Here is a 17060-nt window from a genome sequence, read left to right as displayed (position 1 = left end):
AATAATAAAATAACTAAGCATCAGTGGCTCACTCTTAACTATATGGGAGGCTGAGATGGGAACATCATGGTTTAAAGCGAGCCTGGGCAAAATGTTCACAAAGCACCATCTCCAAAATGACCAGAGCAAAATGGCCTGGAGGTGGAAGTATGGCTCAAGGGATAGAGTGCTGCTTTGCAAGCACAAAGCTCCAAGTTCAAGCATCCCAGTCCCACCAAAATAATAATGATTATGATAGTAATAATAGCAATAACATAAAAGCAGCTTTTATATTCATTTTTTGTGCATGAATTTTGCAGACAGCTCTACACTACTTAAAAAAAGGTCTGGAGTTTTCTGAGAAATCTGAAGGATTTCAATATTAAGGGCAGTCTCTGCCCCCTATGATCTTCTCCCCTATTTCGTAGAGGAGAAAGGATTTCCTTTCCTTTCTCTTGAGCTTCTTGATAGGTGCTTTAAGAGAACCACTTACAAGGTGAGGCATGCCCCCTGTGCTGGATATATGGGGTGTAGGGGATGAAATGGACTTTTGACCCCCAGGTGAATGCAAATGGCAGTGCTGAAAGCCATTGTTGGGCAGCCCTGGTGCTAAGTAACATGGCTCCCTTGGGCAATGAACCCAAGTCCCTCAGTGTCTGATTTTCTGTTATAACAGCCTGAGTGGATTAAATCAATCAATAATATTGATCCTGTGTTTAACATTTTGATATATTGTTCATTGTGAATTTTTACATTAATTCTGATTTTTTAAAACATTGCATTAAAATATATTTATCCTAACTATTGACTTCTTGTTTTACTTTTTTGGTGTCTCTTCAATTTCATGCCTTAGCTACTGTCAGTTCTTTTTCCACTCCTACCTTCCTCAATTCAATATCATCACAATGCACATCCATTCTTTAAGAAAGGATGGAGCACCAATGTTCAGGGCGAGTTGGGGCAAAAAGTTTGCAAAGCACTGTCTCCAAAATGACCACAGCAAAATGGCCTGGAGGTGGAAGTATGGCTCAAGGGATAGAGTGCTGCTTTGCAAATACAAAGCTCCAAGTTCAAACATCCCAGTCCCACCAAAATAATAATAATAATAATAATAATAACATAAAAGCATTAAGTAGGGAAAATCATTAGAATATAGTACAGTTTCCTGCAAAACCTTCTGTCCATAGTCACAGATCTCACATCCACAAACAAGCAAAGAGCAGACTCCTTGGTACCCCAGACCATAATCCTAAAATTTGAAGGTTGTGCATTTTCTGGAGGGAAACATATTCTTCACTTTTCCTACTTATACAACTTTTCACAGAGACCTGGAAACTTAGAAACACTCCCAAGCTCTCCAAATGAATGGAAGTATTCAGAGACAAACAGCCATCATACAAGAGATCCAGGCATCCAAAGATATTGTGTCTTGAATCCTCTCCCAGTCTTTGGAAGAGGGAGATATGAAGAGGTGGATTGGATTTTCTCTTGTATAAATGAATGGTTAAAAACACGGACTTTGAAAGAAATGTGGCTTTATATCATATTCACTCTTATTTCACACGCCAAACATCAGCTTACCTATCTGTAATATGGCATCTCATAGAACACATGTAAGCATTCAAAGGTGTGTTTAAGGATTGCACACTGTGGATCACAACTGAATCCTAACTGTTTGGGAATCAGAGGTCAGGAGGATTACAAGTCAAGGCCAGCCTCAGCAAAAGATTAGCTAAAAATCCATCTCAACCAGTTGCTGGGTATGGTGATGGGGTGTGCCTGTCATATCAGCTATGCAGAAAGCATAAATAGGAGAATTTCAATATAGGATGGCCTGGACAAAAAGCCAGACCTTATCCCCATAGTAAATAAAGCAAAAAAGGCTAGGGGCATGGCTAAAGTGGTAAAAGGCCTGCCTAGCAAATACAAGGCCCTGAGTTCAAATCCTAGTACTTCCAGAAAAAAGAGATTATTTAGTTCAGAATTTCTGGAAAATGTGGTTCAAGGGGCACAATATGAGAGCTAAATCCATAAAGGTAAGTGGGGCCAGACCATAAAGTGCTCTTAGATTTATCAAGATTCACTGGAACAATCCATCTAGAGTACACTCAGCTGTATATAGACAGAGCACATATCAATTGATAAGTCACCTTCATTTCAGGTAGTTGATATTTTGACCAGAATAACACAGCTAAAACATATATACACTCTGGGAAGAGGAAGAAGAAGGGATCCTGGAGTGATAAATTAAGATAAGGTACTGACTCTCAAAATCTCTTGAGTAGGTTGGCAAATGCTTCAAATTTAGGCATAAATCATTGGTGAAGATGTTTTCTTTGTAACTTTATGTTAAAATATTTCAAACCAAGTCTGTTCAAGTGGGAAACTTCTTCAATGTATGACAGAAAGGGAACATTTCTATATTATGATTTTCCCCTTTTTCATACAATTTTCTCATTGATATTCTTGCTCTTATCATTGCTGAGAGAAAGACTAGTATTACTGTACAGGGATTAGTGGTCTTAGGGCAAGACTGCCAATCTCTCAAGTCCTTTGTTCCTGTATTCATTCCTTGGAGGGGGCTGCTAATGAATACAGTGGGTGTAAGAATACAAAAAGTTAGCTCCTACGAAGCTCCCTTACACCTCCTGCACACTCAGGGTAAGTTAGCTGTGACTTATACTGCTATTATTGATCCACACCTGAACAAAAAGACATTTTTAGGACACTCTTAAGCAAAAAAAAAGACAAAGTCAAATGGCAAAGTCAAAGACAAATGGCTAATCCAATTAATTTAGAAAATGAAAGTCATTAGTGAAAAATAAAAGCATATTAGGTCAAGTGTTTGTTTCCATAGAAGAAGAAAATACAATTTAAGGCATTTTTCTGTTTACCTGGATTTCTTGGCTTCATAGATTTCCAACGTTCATATTTGCTTCATACAAGAAAGTATAAACTTGGAAAATTTGAAAAGCTATATTTTATATTTTCATCACTTGCTTAATCACCCATCACTTCCATAAGTATTTGTTTGAACTCTTATTATATGTCAGGCACTGAGTTAAACATGTAAGATTATGGTCTCTTCAGTCAAAGAGCTTTCAATTTAATGGGTGAGGCAGCCAGGGACAAATTGATAGGTACTATAGAAAAGATTATATGGACTTTAGTAAGAAAGACACTCTTGAGACTCTTGGGGGTACAAAGAGCAAAGAAGTATTTGAAAGAACTGCAGAAAATAGCAACGCTCCAACAGACTGGGCAGGAAGTTTGTCCTGAAGATGGCCTGGAAACAAAGTCTAAAGGCATGGAAGAGTCTAGCAAGGCTCCACTAGTTAGGTCTTTGCCACTCATAGTGGGAAAGTAATGGCAGGTTAAAATCAGCACCTCTTTCTCAACATCTCTGAGGGAGATGACCAGCAAAGACGGGAGAGACAGAATTCTGAAGCCTCCCATGGAACAAACTTGTTTGGAAATTGTAGTCATGAGCTCTGCACAACAGTGACCCACTCAGCATCTTTTCACTGTGCATTGCACGTGGCACTAATTTATTTGTCCAGTGATCATGACGACAGGATGTTTGTCAATAAGCCTAGCTCCTTTCTTGAATTTTAACTACTTTGTAAAGGCAGAGTAGTATGTTTTCACTGAATTAAGTAAAACACAACTGACTGCAAGTCTGCTGATCTTTAACAATAGCTCAGGACCACATTGGGCAATTCAGGAAAAAACAATCCTTGTCTTCCTGTGTTGTTTCTGACCAGTTGTCTGCAAAGTCTCTGGTTCCCCACTCCCCCAACATCACCACCCAGAGTAAAGAACGCAGTCTGAATTCAATGGCAGGTATAGCAAGCCCCAGTCATCATCAGTAATATTTCTAAAGTGCTTGAGGTTCGCCTGAGATTAAGGAAGGCACGGTCCAAATGCAAAGTAGCATGCTGTTATTTTAATTATGAAAGTCACGATGAATCCAAGGAAGTCCTTGAAAAGAAAAGAAGAAAATCTCAGCCACAGCCCAACAGGTGACTAGACTTTGGCTGGAGCCTGGGGCTCTTCATGGCCAGCGATCAAAGTGAGACTTGGGCAGGGTGAGGAGCCATGTGGTTCTCATCTCCTTGACAGTGTGATTTTACTAGCCCATTCCCTGCTGCTCCTTCCCACCTCCTCCAATACTGAGCAGTGGCTGTCTTGAAGAGAATGGAGACTTGCGATAGTGTGCCTGTGTGTTTATCTCTTATGCTCACAACTAAATATGTTTCTGATATGAGATCTTACCCAGCTCTTGCTTAGAAAGAAGCTGTGACTTGCTGGATGCAGTGTACGTGCTTACCCACCCTGCCACTGTCTGAGGTGATCTGTTTTCCTAGGAATAGACAGAATGTGTTCTTTCTGCAAATGCACAGAAGCACAGAAGCTGTGGTTCCATGGGAAAAGGCTGTGCTGTTAGGCTCTATAATTTTTCGATTTTGGAGCACACATGATGTCTCAGAAGAGGGATATGTCTTTTCTAACAACCATCATTTTTATATAAAATGGAAGGTATTCACATTATGTCTTTATCTTCTATATCTTGACTAGTAACAATATCAGAACTACTCCCTCCTGACAACTATATTCATTTCTCATTAAAGATATTTCATGTTTTATTCAGGAATTTAAATGAAGCTATCAGAGCCTGGAATGGTATCCGTTTGGTATAATTGTATCTCACTGATGCCAGCCCCTAGAGTTCTAATTAATATATCTTTAGCTTCCTGACTGTCTTTAGACCAAACGGTTGAGTGTAGAAGACAGGAAGAAAACACACACACACACACACACTCACACACACACACACACACACACACACACACACACACACAGAGAGAGAGAGAGAGAGAGAGAGAGAGAGAGCAATTTGAACAAGAAAATCTTTTTAAAAAAGAGTGTTTGGCAATTGTGCATTTCAAGATCTTGGGTCCTATATGTTAGAAATGACTTGTAGGCCATGGAGTGGTTTATAAAAAATGTCTGTAAGATGATAATTATTTTTATTGACCACACATTCATGTTATCAGTTTTCTAATCTTTCTTTTTATTCCACAAAAATGTTCACGCCTAGGGAATTATGTGCATTGACACCCTCCTTTGCTTTGCTCTCCCCTCCTCTCTCTCTGCCCCTTTCTTCCTCCGACCTCACACTATTAAAAAGCAATATTGTTCCTCTTTGCCAATGTGAAAATGACTGGAGCCATCTTGGGATTACTTGGCCTCTCTAAACCCATAATATGAAAAGAAGCTAATTGGGTACCAACCTCATTCCTTATGGGATTTGACGTTCCCCTTATTACCTCCAACCACATCCCCATTCTCCCTTGCAGGAAATGAGTTTGGGGACATTTCTCATGCTCGTCTAACATTGGAATTCATAGCACTTGTGTTCACTTAGAAGCCTCAGTTCACTCTGGTTCCTTGGATGCTCTGGGACTGTGGTTTTATAAATCATGCCTGTGGTGCACTGTACGTGGAGATCAAGACCCTTGCAAGCTCCAGTCATATTGAATTGTACTGGCTACAGAGCAACCTTAAGAGTTTACAGTAAAGAAAAACAAAGGCCTTATAAATAGGACAGTTCTACTGACACAAGGCACTATTGAAAAGAGAGAGAACGCTATTTTCCTTTGTTCCCAATCTTGGTCTCATTCACTGTTTGCTGAGGGTCACTGTTTATTAAGACATAAATTAGGTTTTAGAAACAGTGTATACTCAAACTTAAGTTTTCATTTAAGTAACAGTTAGAGATCATTTAGTGGTTTATTAGGCTGGTATAAACTACCATGAATCTGGTTCACACTACAAAGATTTGTGCTTATTCCTGGACCTTTTTAGTTAGGCTATAATTGCCACTTCTTCCCATTGGTGTGGGAGAGGTGAATGGCTCTCCTGTTACTACACATTTGATATGAATAAACCAAAAATGTGATCCCAGGATTAAATATCTTTAGCTTTGAAAGAGGATTGTAAACGTGTTTATCTTGTTAGAGTTCCTGTGATAATAAACAAAACACTCAAACTGCTTAAGTGCATTGAAGGCCTATCCTGACTAACTACCATATTTAGGAACCATATTCAATAACTAAAAGGACATGTTGTAATTGGGAAAAGTTATACCCTTGTTGTACTATGACTAATATTTTAAAAGTCTGTATTTAACCAGGTTAAGTTTCTTCCCCCTGATAATCAGTCGGAGTGTTTTGTGAAAATAAGATCTTAGAAAGAAAGAGTTTTTTTTGGAAGGTGTAATCAGCCTAGCTCCCTCTCCATCCAAGACAGTAGTTTTCTATGTGTTTCGGGCCCTCTGAATGTGGGATGTGAAGAGTGTACAAGAGTACTCCTCTGCTCATGCTCAGTTGATTTCCAGATATGTTATCCTACAGCCTTGTTGACTACCATGTCCATTTGACCAGATTCTGAGGTGTTTATTATCTGAAACACCTTACTGCATGGGCATGATGACAAGTGTGTTAAGAAAAGAACAATAACCAGAAACAGATGCATGGAATACTCACTAATATGTCAGCAACTATGATGCATTTCAGCAGTGTCCATTCTCATCCAGAAAAAAAAAAAAAAAAGGAGGAGGGGGAAGGAAGAACTTTTATTTCCACGAAGCCAATTACCATGCCAAACAGAGCATCTGTCTGGCTTTTGTGTTTGGTATAAACAGAACTCACACACACTCAAAAATAATGTCAAAAGTTCAAAGGGTGGAGAGTTGAGAATTCTCACATGGGCAAATAAATGAGATCTGCGATTGGCTGGCCTTCACTCGGCTTCACAAGAAGTGTCTCCTTGGGACCCGGGTGATGTGTGGCTTTGATTCTCTGCCCTTGTTCTTCCATAACCTGGTTTGGAATGTAGCCCAGTCCTAAGAGATTGGGGGTCACTCCGGCTTGATAGTGTAAGGTCAGAAAATGGAATGAAGCACAGATATCTCAATTGAGATTTGAGTGTATAAAAGTATAAATCAAAAAAGCAAAATCCTTGAAGGGACACCTTGCAGCTGTCGCTACAAATGAAAGGTTTCAAAATAAGTAGATACAAGAACACTGAGGCTAGTGCAACTAATAATTCGTTTCTAGTCCTGCTTGAAGATTACCAGAGTGCAACTGAACACAGAGAAGTAAAGAATATACACTATTCCAAGCAAGGATGCTGGCCTGAATTCTCATAAATATTATGTTGCATCAAGGACAATATTTAGGATATTTTGACAAAATAAATGCCTTCCTTTGTATGCTTTTTTTTTGGCAGGATGCAAATTATAAAATGTACCTAGCAGCTGAAGTAAACAACAGGATTTTTAAGATTATTTGCTCTTTGGAAAACCTGAATAATCTCCAAGTTGACTCTTTCATTCACAAAGCAAAAAAAAAAAAAAAGTTTTTGTCTGCCTTTACTCCTAAATACCACTGTCTCACATGGCTGTAGGATATTCATGATTTTATGTTGATTTAAACAGACATATCTCTAGTTTATGGGCATATTCCAAAATAAAACTGCATGTTGCTTAAAGTACAATTCTTATGGGCAAACACCTGATCCCCTTTAATCAAAGATAAGAGGGAAGTGATTCCCTTACCACTCACAGATCTCACTGTGCCCTGCTCCTAGATACAACCTTGTTGCTTGACCTCTCTTCACTGGTATAAGCATCCCATGTAGTGAACTCAGATATAGTGATTATAAATGATTGTTTTAGTGCCTCTTAAAATTCAGCAGCAGAACTTTCAGAAGCAGGCTAGAATTAAGATTATGACGCAAGTTTGAGGAGTTGTAGAAATGAACACAATGGTTCAACCATGCCAATCACTTCTCTCTAAAATATTTTTAAGGCAATTTCTTTAAGAATTTTGTTTAAATTGATGGCTTTTCCACCATGATGAAAAAAGGTAATTCCTTTTTCAGAGCACTCACCCTTAATACATTCTTTCCTTGTTATTTCTCCTTGTTTGAAAAAAATCAGTGTATCATATTTATGCAATGGAATTTGCATACTTTTCAGGTAAAGTGTTTTTTTGTGGAGCACAGATTCCAAAGAATATGAGTAAATTATAGGAGAATAGAGTGACCCTGGGTCAAATAAGTTTGAGAAATGCCGAATTAAATATAAAATGTTGTATTAAATACAGAATTTTCCAGAACATTTGATATACAAAGTACTAGGTGACTTCTCAGTGGAGTATGTACTCATGGTGTGTCTGCAATTTTTCTTTCCTTTCTTTTTTCATTTGTAAAATACAGACTTCTTTTCCTGAGCCCATACGTCCTGGTCTAATCTCCAGGGAATTTCAGGAGCTGCCATACTAGATTCAAGAGCACACATTTTAGACTATAGAAGAAGAAAAGTGTTACTTTTGAAAGATGTTAATTTCAAGAGCAAGTTACAGTGGAGTTTAAATCAGATTAACCAGCCTATGACTCTAAACTAAACTGAGAACTTTTTTAAAAATCCAAAGAAATGACAAATCATTATGCACTTGAAATGGAAAAGAAAAAGAAAAAAAAAAAGCTTTAAAGCATGTGAACTAACCTCTTCAGCAGACACCCACATATAACTTCATAAATCATTTAAAATGTGACAAGAAAAAGAAAACCCGATCAAGTGACTGTCCAAATAATTATAGTTTATTCTTCAACTTTTTCTCACTGAAATCACATTGTCATTTGAGTAGTCATCTTGACACAACTAATTATTGCTATCCAAGGAAAAGAAAAAAAAAAAAACACACCCTCAAAATGTAGTTTAACCAGTTCTCACCTTCATAGGCAATCATGGGAAAGAGGGAACATGTTGAGGATGAAAACTGCCCTACTTCCTCTCCTTCCACTCTGTCTCACCTAGCAAGTTTCCTAGGATCCCTCTGGTGTCTCTGCCCTTTCCTCTCTCACCTCCCTTGTGACTTTTCATCTGTCACTCTGACCTACAATGTTCATCTTCTGACTCATCAAAGAGAGTTCACATGGGCCACACTGATGTAAAAAAACCAAAAACCAAAAAAGAAACACCTTGAACGGTGGCCAGGTTTAACAGGGACATGGTCCTTCCTAGCGCTGCTCTCCAGAGCTTGGACCTTGAATAGACACTCCAGCTCCCCTTCCATTTCTTCCTCTGTGACATGCCTCTGTTAGACCAGACAGCATCTAGAGTCCCTTGGAGCTAGCAGAGCACATGGCCCTTCATCTTTTTATGTCTTCATTCCTAGTCTCCTATAGGAGGCAAAAAAAGTGGCAACTACAACTTTGGGGTAACTTCAGAGGTATCAACAGTTAGTAACTATATGGCTACCCTTGCACTTAAAATGGCAGTTAATAGAACAGGAGAAGAAAGTAAAAATCCACCTGTCATAAGTGATTTCAATGTGTCTGTCCTTGAAGTCTGATCATTGAAGTGGCTGATAGCAGACTTCCAGTCTGAGCTCTTTCCTACTGGACATCTCCCAAACCAGCCTCTTTTGTGAATCATGCTCACTACTGTATCTGAACAGTGAACTTCAACCTATGCCTCGGTTCCTGGGCACCAAGGGAGCTCACGAATGGGGCTTCTCACCATTTTCTTTCAAAGGAAAAGGAAATTGCACTCTGTGCATGCTCACATCCAAGAGACAGGTATTAAGTCACCCTTGAAATAGAAGCATTCCACTCTGATCCTTGTTTGTTTGTATGGTTAATTCTTCAAGATAGACTCCTTTATATATAACCTCAAACCAAGGAAAAGGAAAACAGCTCATTCAAAAGAAAATTGCCTAAATATTTCCACACAAATGCGGCTTGCGGTTGACTGTATTCAGTGTTGCTTTCCTGTCCTGGCTGGTTACAAGATCCTTCCAGGGAGCATATTTCAGGGTATGAGAATGAGGCCAGTGGCTGCTGATGTTAAGAGGACCTGGCATCTGAACTAAGCAGAGAGGGGGCTGGTTGCACAAATTAAAGTCAAACACATCACAGCCCGATTAGCAGACATGGACTTACATGTGTTGTCTAGTTGATTTTTTTTCTCTCCAAGTAACAATGAGGCAATTAATAAGCAAACAAAGAGGCAATTCCATTTATTTCCTATCATTATTTGTTGTCACCTCCTCTAGTCTTAATTTTTCATTCTAGTTACCTGGGAATACAACTTACAATTGAATATAAGAGTAAAAATTAAATACAGGCAGCAATTTAATCTGTGGCTCACTTGTTCTGGGTAACAGGAAATTTCACCCAAATGCAGCTTGAGGAAAAAAGTATGCATATTATGTTGGGAACAAAATTAGTTCTCTTACTGCCAAAAATAAAAAAATAATATGTTGGGATCTTTTTTTTTCTTAAGCAGATTTAGAATTTGATGGAGCCACCTTTTCTTGTAGTGGAGTATTCCTCTCAATGGGTGAATTCACCCATGAAGAGCTTTAATTACTTCATATTTTTAAAAGATTTTTTTATTATATTAAGAGAGAAAAAAGGGAGGCAGAAGTGTGAGAGAGTCATTTGTGTAGGAGAAGCTGAAAGCTGTATGTGGGAGGTAGGTTTAAAATGCAATATCTTTAATGAACAAAAATTTCATCCTCACAGTAAAGAGGCTGTTTTTGAAATCTGTCACAGGGGACAGTTCCATGAGGCAGCAGGTTGAAAGTTACACTTGCGAAACTAGTAACTACTAATTTAAAACAAGTCAAAGGACAAACTCAGCACAACATTTTTGTTTTATTTTTTCCCACATTAATTTGTCTCAGGGAACATTGAGTGCTGGGCTCACAGGTCCGATACAAGGAAGAATTGCAGCAGAAACTCAGAGGGGTTGAGGTGGCTTCCTGTTCTCTCCCTCTGGCCTGAAGCTTCCTTTGTTCCTCTAATCATGAAGCAGCTGTTTCCTTTGGAATCAAACATCTCAGCTGGTTGGCAGAGTCCCTACTTTCTGGATCCTGCTGCAAATAATTGACAGCAACTCTGAATGTTGATGTGAACTCTCCTTCTTCCCACCCTACTCCATCCCCCAATCTGTCCCCTTCCCTGCAACTCCTGAGTTCACTTTGAACTTCATGAGAATAATCAGAAAAAAAAAATAGTGGCACATGCATTTCAGATTCAGATCTTCCAAATGGCAAAGTAAGTCCTTCAAAATATTTTGGATCTAGTTTGGAAATGTTTCCAGACCCTCCTTTGTGAGGCAGCAGACACTGATGGTGAGCATCCCTTTCCCAGCTTGCCTATAAGAATCAGGATTGATTAGCAAACTTCAGTGTGTTAGCTAATGTTTACCAGAAACTGGGATACAACTTAATGTGGGAGACACAATGAATTGTAAGTTGTAAGTCTTTTCTTAGGAAAATTACAATTTACTGATGGACACCTTCATTGAGAACTTTAGAGTATAAAGTTAAGAATATGAGGGGCCTCATTTACTAACAAGTATGGAAGAAAAGACATAGAAAGGAAAAGAGTGGAGAAAACACAAAGCCACAGTTGAATCACTGAGAGAGAATGGAGAGTTCATAATATGCTATAAATTTTTGATAGAATGTAAAATAAAGAGGGAAGAAAGTATCTCTGGGGGAATAGAAGATGGGGGAATAAGTCAAGGGAAATCCATCAATGAAAGTATATTAGGGTTCTGCAAAGAACCTAGGTCAATACAATGTAGATAAAGAGAGATAGATAAGTAGATAGATAGATAGATGCATTCATACACACATACACATACATACAAAGACAGAAAATTTATTATAGGAATTGGGTTGGCATGGATATGGAGGCTGAGAAGTTCCACTATCTGTTGTCTGCAAGTTGGAGAACCAGGAAAGTGGTGGTTTAACTAGTCTAAAGACCTGACAATCAGGGAGAAGATGGTATTCATTTTGGTCTGAGTCCAAAAGCTGGAGAATGGTATTATTGACATTATGAGTAGAAGATAGCTGTCTCAGCTCAAGCATAGAGATCAAATTTGCCATTCTACCACCTTTCTCTTCTACTCAGGTCTTCAACAAATTCAGTGATACTCCTCACTCCATGTTGGAGAGGGTAATGCACTTTAGTCAGTTTATCAGTGTAAATGCTGAACTCCTCCAGAAATACCCTCAGGGGCACATGCAGAAATAATATCTTTCCAGTTATCTGGGCATCACTAGTCCAGTCAAGATGATACGTAGATTTGACCAGAACAGGAGGTATTCTGTATGAGTGAATTGATAGAAAAGGGAGTCAAGGTAATTGGAAAGTCTTGAGCAAAAATCCCAGAAGGTGGACAAATGCTTTGGACTTAGAAGTCATTTGGCTGTTGCTTTAATTACCCAGAGGACACAGTAAATTCTACAATAGGACATTCCATGCACTAGGTCCCAGAACATCCAGAAACAGGGACAGGAGAGGACTGCAGACAAGGATGGTGTCCTGCCTCTCATCTATGGTACTACTCTTCCTATGACATTCACTCCTCTGAAGTCTAGGGAGGTGACTCTCCCGTGGCTCATGAATAGAGACCTGCACATGTGAGGCAGAAGGGTGGATGACTTCAGAAATAAACTCCATCTAACTCCTTAGGATATAGTGAGGACTAATCAAGTACTTAACCTAGTAGCTGTACAATGATAACTCCATATGTCTGCTATATTATAACAGTATAATTTATTATTATTATTAAGGAGAAGGGTATATTTAAAGTGGTAGAAGACTGATTTAGCTAGAGTCGGTGTGTTCTCTGGAAAAATGCAAAGAATTAAGTTAAAAAGATAAAGACATCAAAGTGATATTAAGGGGTAATTGATAACAGACAATGTTTAATATGAGCAGATAACTTTTTGTGAAATGTGCTCTTCAAGTGCATATTCTCTTGACAATTCTTAAACAAATGTAAAACTAGTGAGTAACTGATGTTTACTATAATTTGCAATTATTGCATAACCATAGAGTTGAGTGATTGATTGAGTCAGGTGGCCTGGCAATTTTGAATCTGCCACATAGGATCCGTGAGACCTTGGGCAAGTCACTTAACTTTTCTGAGCCTGTTCCTTATTTGCAAAATGGAAATGAGGTGGTGGAAGGGCTAAGTTAATATAAGCCAACATGGGCTTCAGTTTTATTAATAACCCTTTGATTAATAGCAAATAATAAAAATAACTGCAAAATAACCAATAATAGTAATATACTAGGTATGTCTGTTTGTAGTCAAAACACTACTGATTTATAAATTTTCATCTTATTCTTCATACTAAAGAAAACTCTAAATAAGTTGTCTGCCAATATCCAGACTTTACTTTATAATAAGGGGCAGAAATTACAATGACAGGCTCAATGCTTGGGGTGGAAATAACTAGCCTTACAGAAATTGAAATTCCTAGTCTATATGCTTGGAGTGAAATAAGTAGCCTGATAGAGGATGAAATTCCAAGTCTGCAAGTACTTCACATTTTACAGAGACTCTAACCACTTTTGTGTTCATACTTACAGTGACTCTTATGTGTGGAGAGGGGTTTTTGTTTAAATTGCCTGAAAACCAGATGAAACAGGGCTCTTTCTTTGGGTTTCCTCAAAGCATTAATGAACCATACTCCAGAAGTAGTGGCTTTTGTTGTGTCATTCCTGGACCCAACAACATCAGCATGGTCTGGGACCTTGTTAGAAATGCAGGTTCTCAGGCCCACCCAGCCAGCTGAATCAGAAGCTGGTAGGGAGCAGAAAGGTGAGCTGTGTGCTGCAAGCCGTCCCAGGGATTCCAGTGCTCACGTGGTTTGTGCCACCTGGTAAATCGAAGCAAATATCAGAGTTGGCCCAAATCACACAGTAGGCATAGCTATTAGAATTATTGTTGGAGGCACATGCACATATGTTGTTCCTCCATTTTCCATGTGATACCTTCCTCTTCTGACACATTCTTCCTTTTAGATGTGTTAATATTATTAACCAGGCTGTGTTGATGTGACTCTCCCCTGAGCCTCAAAGTCATTCCTGTCACCTCCGATCATGTGTTGACTTAATTAGTTTAACTCTTAGAAGGCAGCTGTATTTTCCACTTCTTAAGCTGTATTCCTCCACTTTTTCCTGAATCACTGTCAGTGACTGAAATACTAACTTTAGGAGGATTATACTTTGGGGTGTTGGGCAGTTGTTAGTTTTGGGGTGTCTTAATGGGAAAACTGTTTAACTAAAATTTCTGCGATGTTGCTGTTTAAATGACCATCCACTGCTAGAGAAACTCTGGACATCCTAGAGAAGGAAGTGCACAGGGAAGCAGAAGAAGAGACACGATAACGAGTCTGGATAAAGTTTCCAAAGGGAGACTGGATTCTAAAGCAAGAATGAATGAATGCCCATAAGAAGGTGTGGTTTGGTGATCAACTTTGGACAAATATCAGATGTTCTGGACTACTTGGTCCTTACAAATTGAGTGTAGGAGTAGACAAATAGAGTCATTATTTTCTACCCACCCATCCATCCATCTGTCCATACATTTATGCATCCACCTACCAACCATCTGTTTCCTTCTCCCTCCTTCCATTTATCCCTCCATTCATCCAACAACCATCCATTCATCCATCCATCCATCTGTCCATTTCTCCACTAGGCATCTATTTACCATCTATTATGTGCCAGACACTCTACAGCAATGGACAGAGAAAATTACCCACCCTCATGAAGCTTTCTTTTTGGTGAGAAACAAAGGTAAGACACAGATAGTGAATTATATGAGAGCAGGCATGGTGGTACAAACCTGTAAACAAGCTACTCAAGAGGCAGAGACAGCATTTTAATTCAAGGCTTGTCAGGGGCAAAAGTTAGTGAGACTCTATCTCAGAAACAAACTAACAGAAAAAGGACTGGAACCATGGCCCAAGAGGTAGAGTGCTTGCCTAGCAAGCATGAGGCCGTGATTTCAATTTCCAGTACTAAAGACCCCTCCCCAAAAAAGTGAATTATAGGAACTGTTTAATGGCAGTGTATTTAATGGAGACAACTAAAGAAGAAAAGGGAAATCAGTGGAGCCTAAAATTGAGGAGCACAATTTTAAATTGGTGATAAGGGTGGGTCTTTAAGATATTGTGACACTTAGAAAAGATCTTGGAAGATCTCTTCAGGATGGAGAGCTTTCTGCCTAAAAGGAACAGCAAGTGGAAATTCCTGGAGGTGGGGTATGCCTATGTGTTCAGCAAGAAGTGTAGTACAGAGATGGAGGGTGTGAATGAGGAAGAGCAGAAGGCCTTGAGGTCAGAGTGCAAAAAGCATCCAGGTCTCCTTGAGCTGTTAAGTCCACTGAAAGGTGTTTTGTTTGTATTTAGAAAGATCTAATACACACAGTCTACAAAAACCAATGGTTGTCCCTTCCACGCAAATGTTGATGTCACAAGAGGATTCCTGGGAGTCAGTGGCTAACTGGGAAAGTTTCTCTGATGAGATGAAAAACTTGCAAAACATGAAAAGAGAAAAGGAGTAGTGGACAAAAAAAAAAAAAAAAATCAGGGGAAAATTGATGGGTGCTCCTGGCTCACAACTGTCATCCTATCTACTTGGGAGGCTGAGACAGGGGAGATCATGGTTCCAGGCCAGTCCAGGCCAAAAAGTTTGTGAGACCCCCATCCCAATGGCTAAAAGCTGTGGTATGCACTTGCCATCCCAGAAATTGCAAGAAGTATAAAATAGGAGGATCATTGTCCAGGCCAGCCTGGGCAAAACGTGAGAATATATCTCCAAAATAATCAGTGTGAAAAGGGATGGAAGTGTGGCTCAAGTGGTAGAGTGCCTGTCTCGGAAGGGCAAAGCCCTGAGGTCAAACTCTAGTACTGAGAGTGAGAGTGAGAGAGAGAGAGAGAGAGAGAGAGAGAGAGAGAACACAATGCTTACTAAGAGAGCAAGGAAATTAGTCATCTTTTCTTTCATGCAGGTTCTGAATGCATGTTGTGAGAGTTTCAGAATGGCCAGTCAGGCTAGTAGTATCCAGTGTCCACTAAGTGTCAGTCCTGGAGGGTAACAGTTGGGTAACAGACCTCCCAGGACTCTAGGCCACACTGTAAACCGTAAGACCCAGACTGACCTCAAAACGTCCATACTCTTGCTGTACTTAGAGTACTGTGAGGGGGTGAGATGCCAGTAAGAATAGCAGTAGCCACAGTGGCTATGTTCTAGAGAGGGCTTGGATGCAAAGGCCACTCACAGAGGTTCTCCACAGCCATCTAACTTTCCATCTCTGGATAACAATTGCAGAGGGCAGAACATTTTCGGATTATACATGACAAAAGTATTGATTAGGTAGTGAATTCAGGATGGCTTTCCATAGGAGATGACATTGGGCTGGGGCAGTTTTGAAGGAATTCTTAGAATTTTGATAAAGCAGGTAGAACTGATGTGCTGACACATCTCTAGTTAATTCTGGACTAAAATGCTTTTTTTTTTGTTCTGTATTCCCTTATTTAAATATACTGCTAATAAGTTTGGTTCTCCAGGTAAGTCAGGTGGCCTGCCACATCTCATGTCAATTTGCCTTCATTTTAATTTTATTTATTTATTTTTGTGACAGCACTGATGTTTGAACTCAAGGCCTCCTCTTTCTAGGCAAGTACTTTACCACATAAGCAATGCCCCCAGATGTTTTTTGTTTTAGCTTTATTTCAGGTAAGGTCTTACATTTTTTTCCTCAGGGCCAGTCTCAGTCTGTGATCCTCCTACCTACACCTCCTACATAGCTGAGATTACAGATGTGTAGCACCATAACTTGCTTACTGATTGAGATGGCATCTTGGATACTTACTTCCCAGGTTGGCCTCTAATTGTGAGCTTCCTCATCTCTCCATTTGACTTTCATCCTTGCCTTTTTATCTGGTGTTTTTTGACATCTTATCTCTGGAGGCTGCATGGTAAGCTCTGGGGAAAGTAAACAGTGCCTTCTCTGATTGTTTGGTAGTGACATTGTGCTACAGATGGCAATGCTGCAGTTAATACCAAGAGGGTTGGTATTAATTGAGGATGAGTGCCATGGACTAAAGGAAATCTCCAGGAAGGTGAGGACCCCTGAGTATGGTGCTCACAGCTATGCCTTTCCTAGAGCACCATCCTGCACCATTGCAGGGTAG

The sequence above is a fragment of the Castor canadensis genome, chromosome 19 (assembly GCF_047511655.1).
Source record: "Castor canadensis chromosome 19, mCasCan1.hap1v2, whole genome shotgun sequence".
In the NCBI taxonomy this organism is placed as follows: domain Eukaryota; kingdom Metazoa; phylum Chordata; class Mammalia; order Rodentia; family Castoridae; genus Castor; species Castor canadensis.
The sequence above is the reverse complement of the archived record's forward strand: the minus strand, read 5'-3'. Positions refer to the sequence as shown.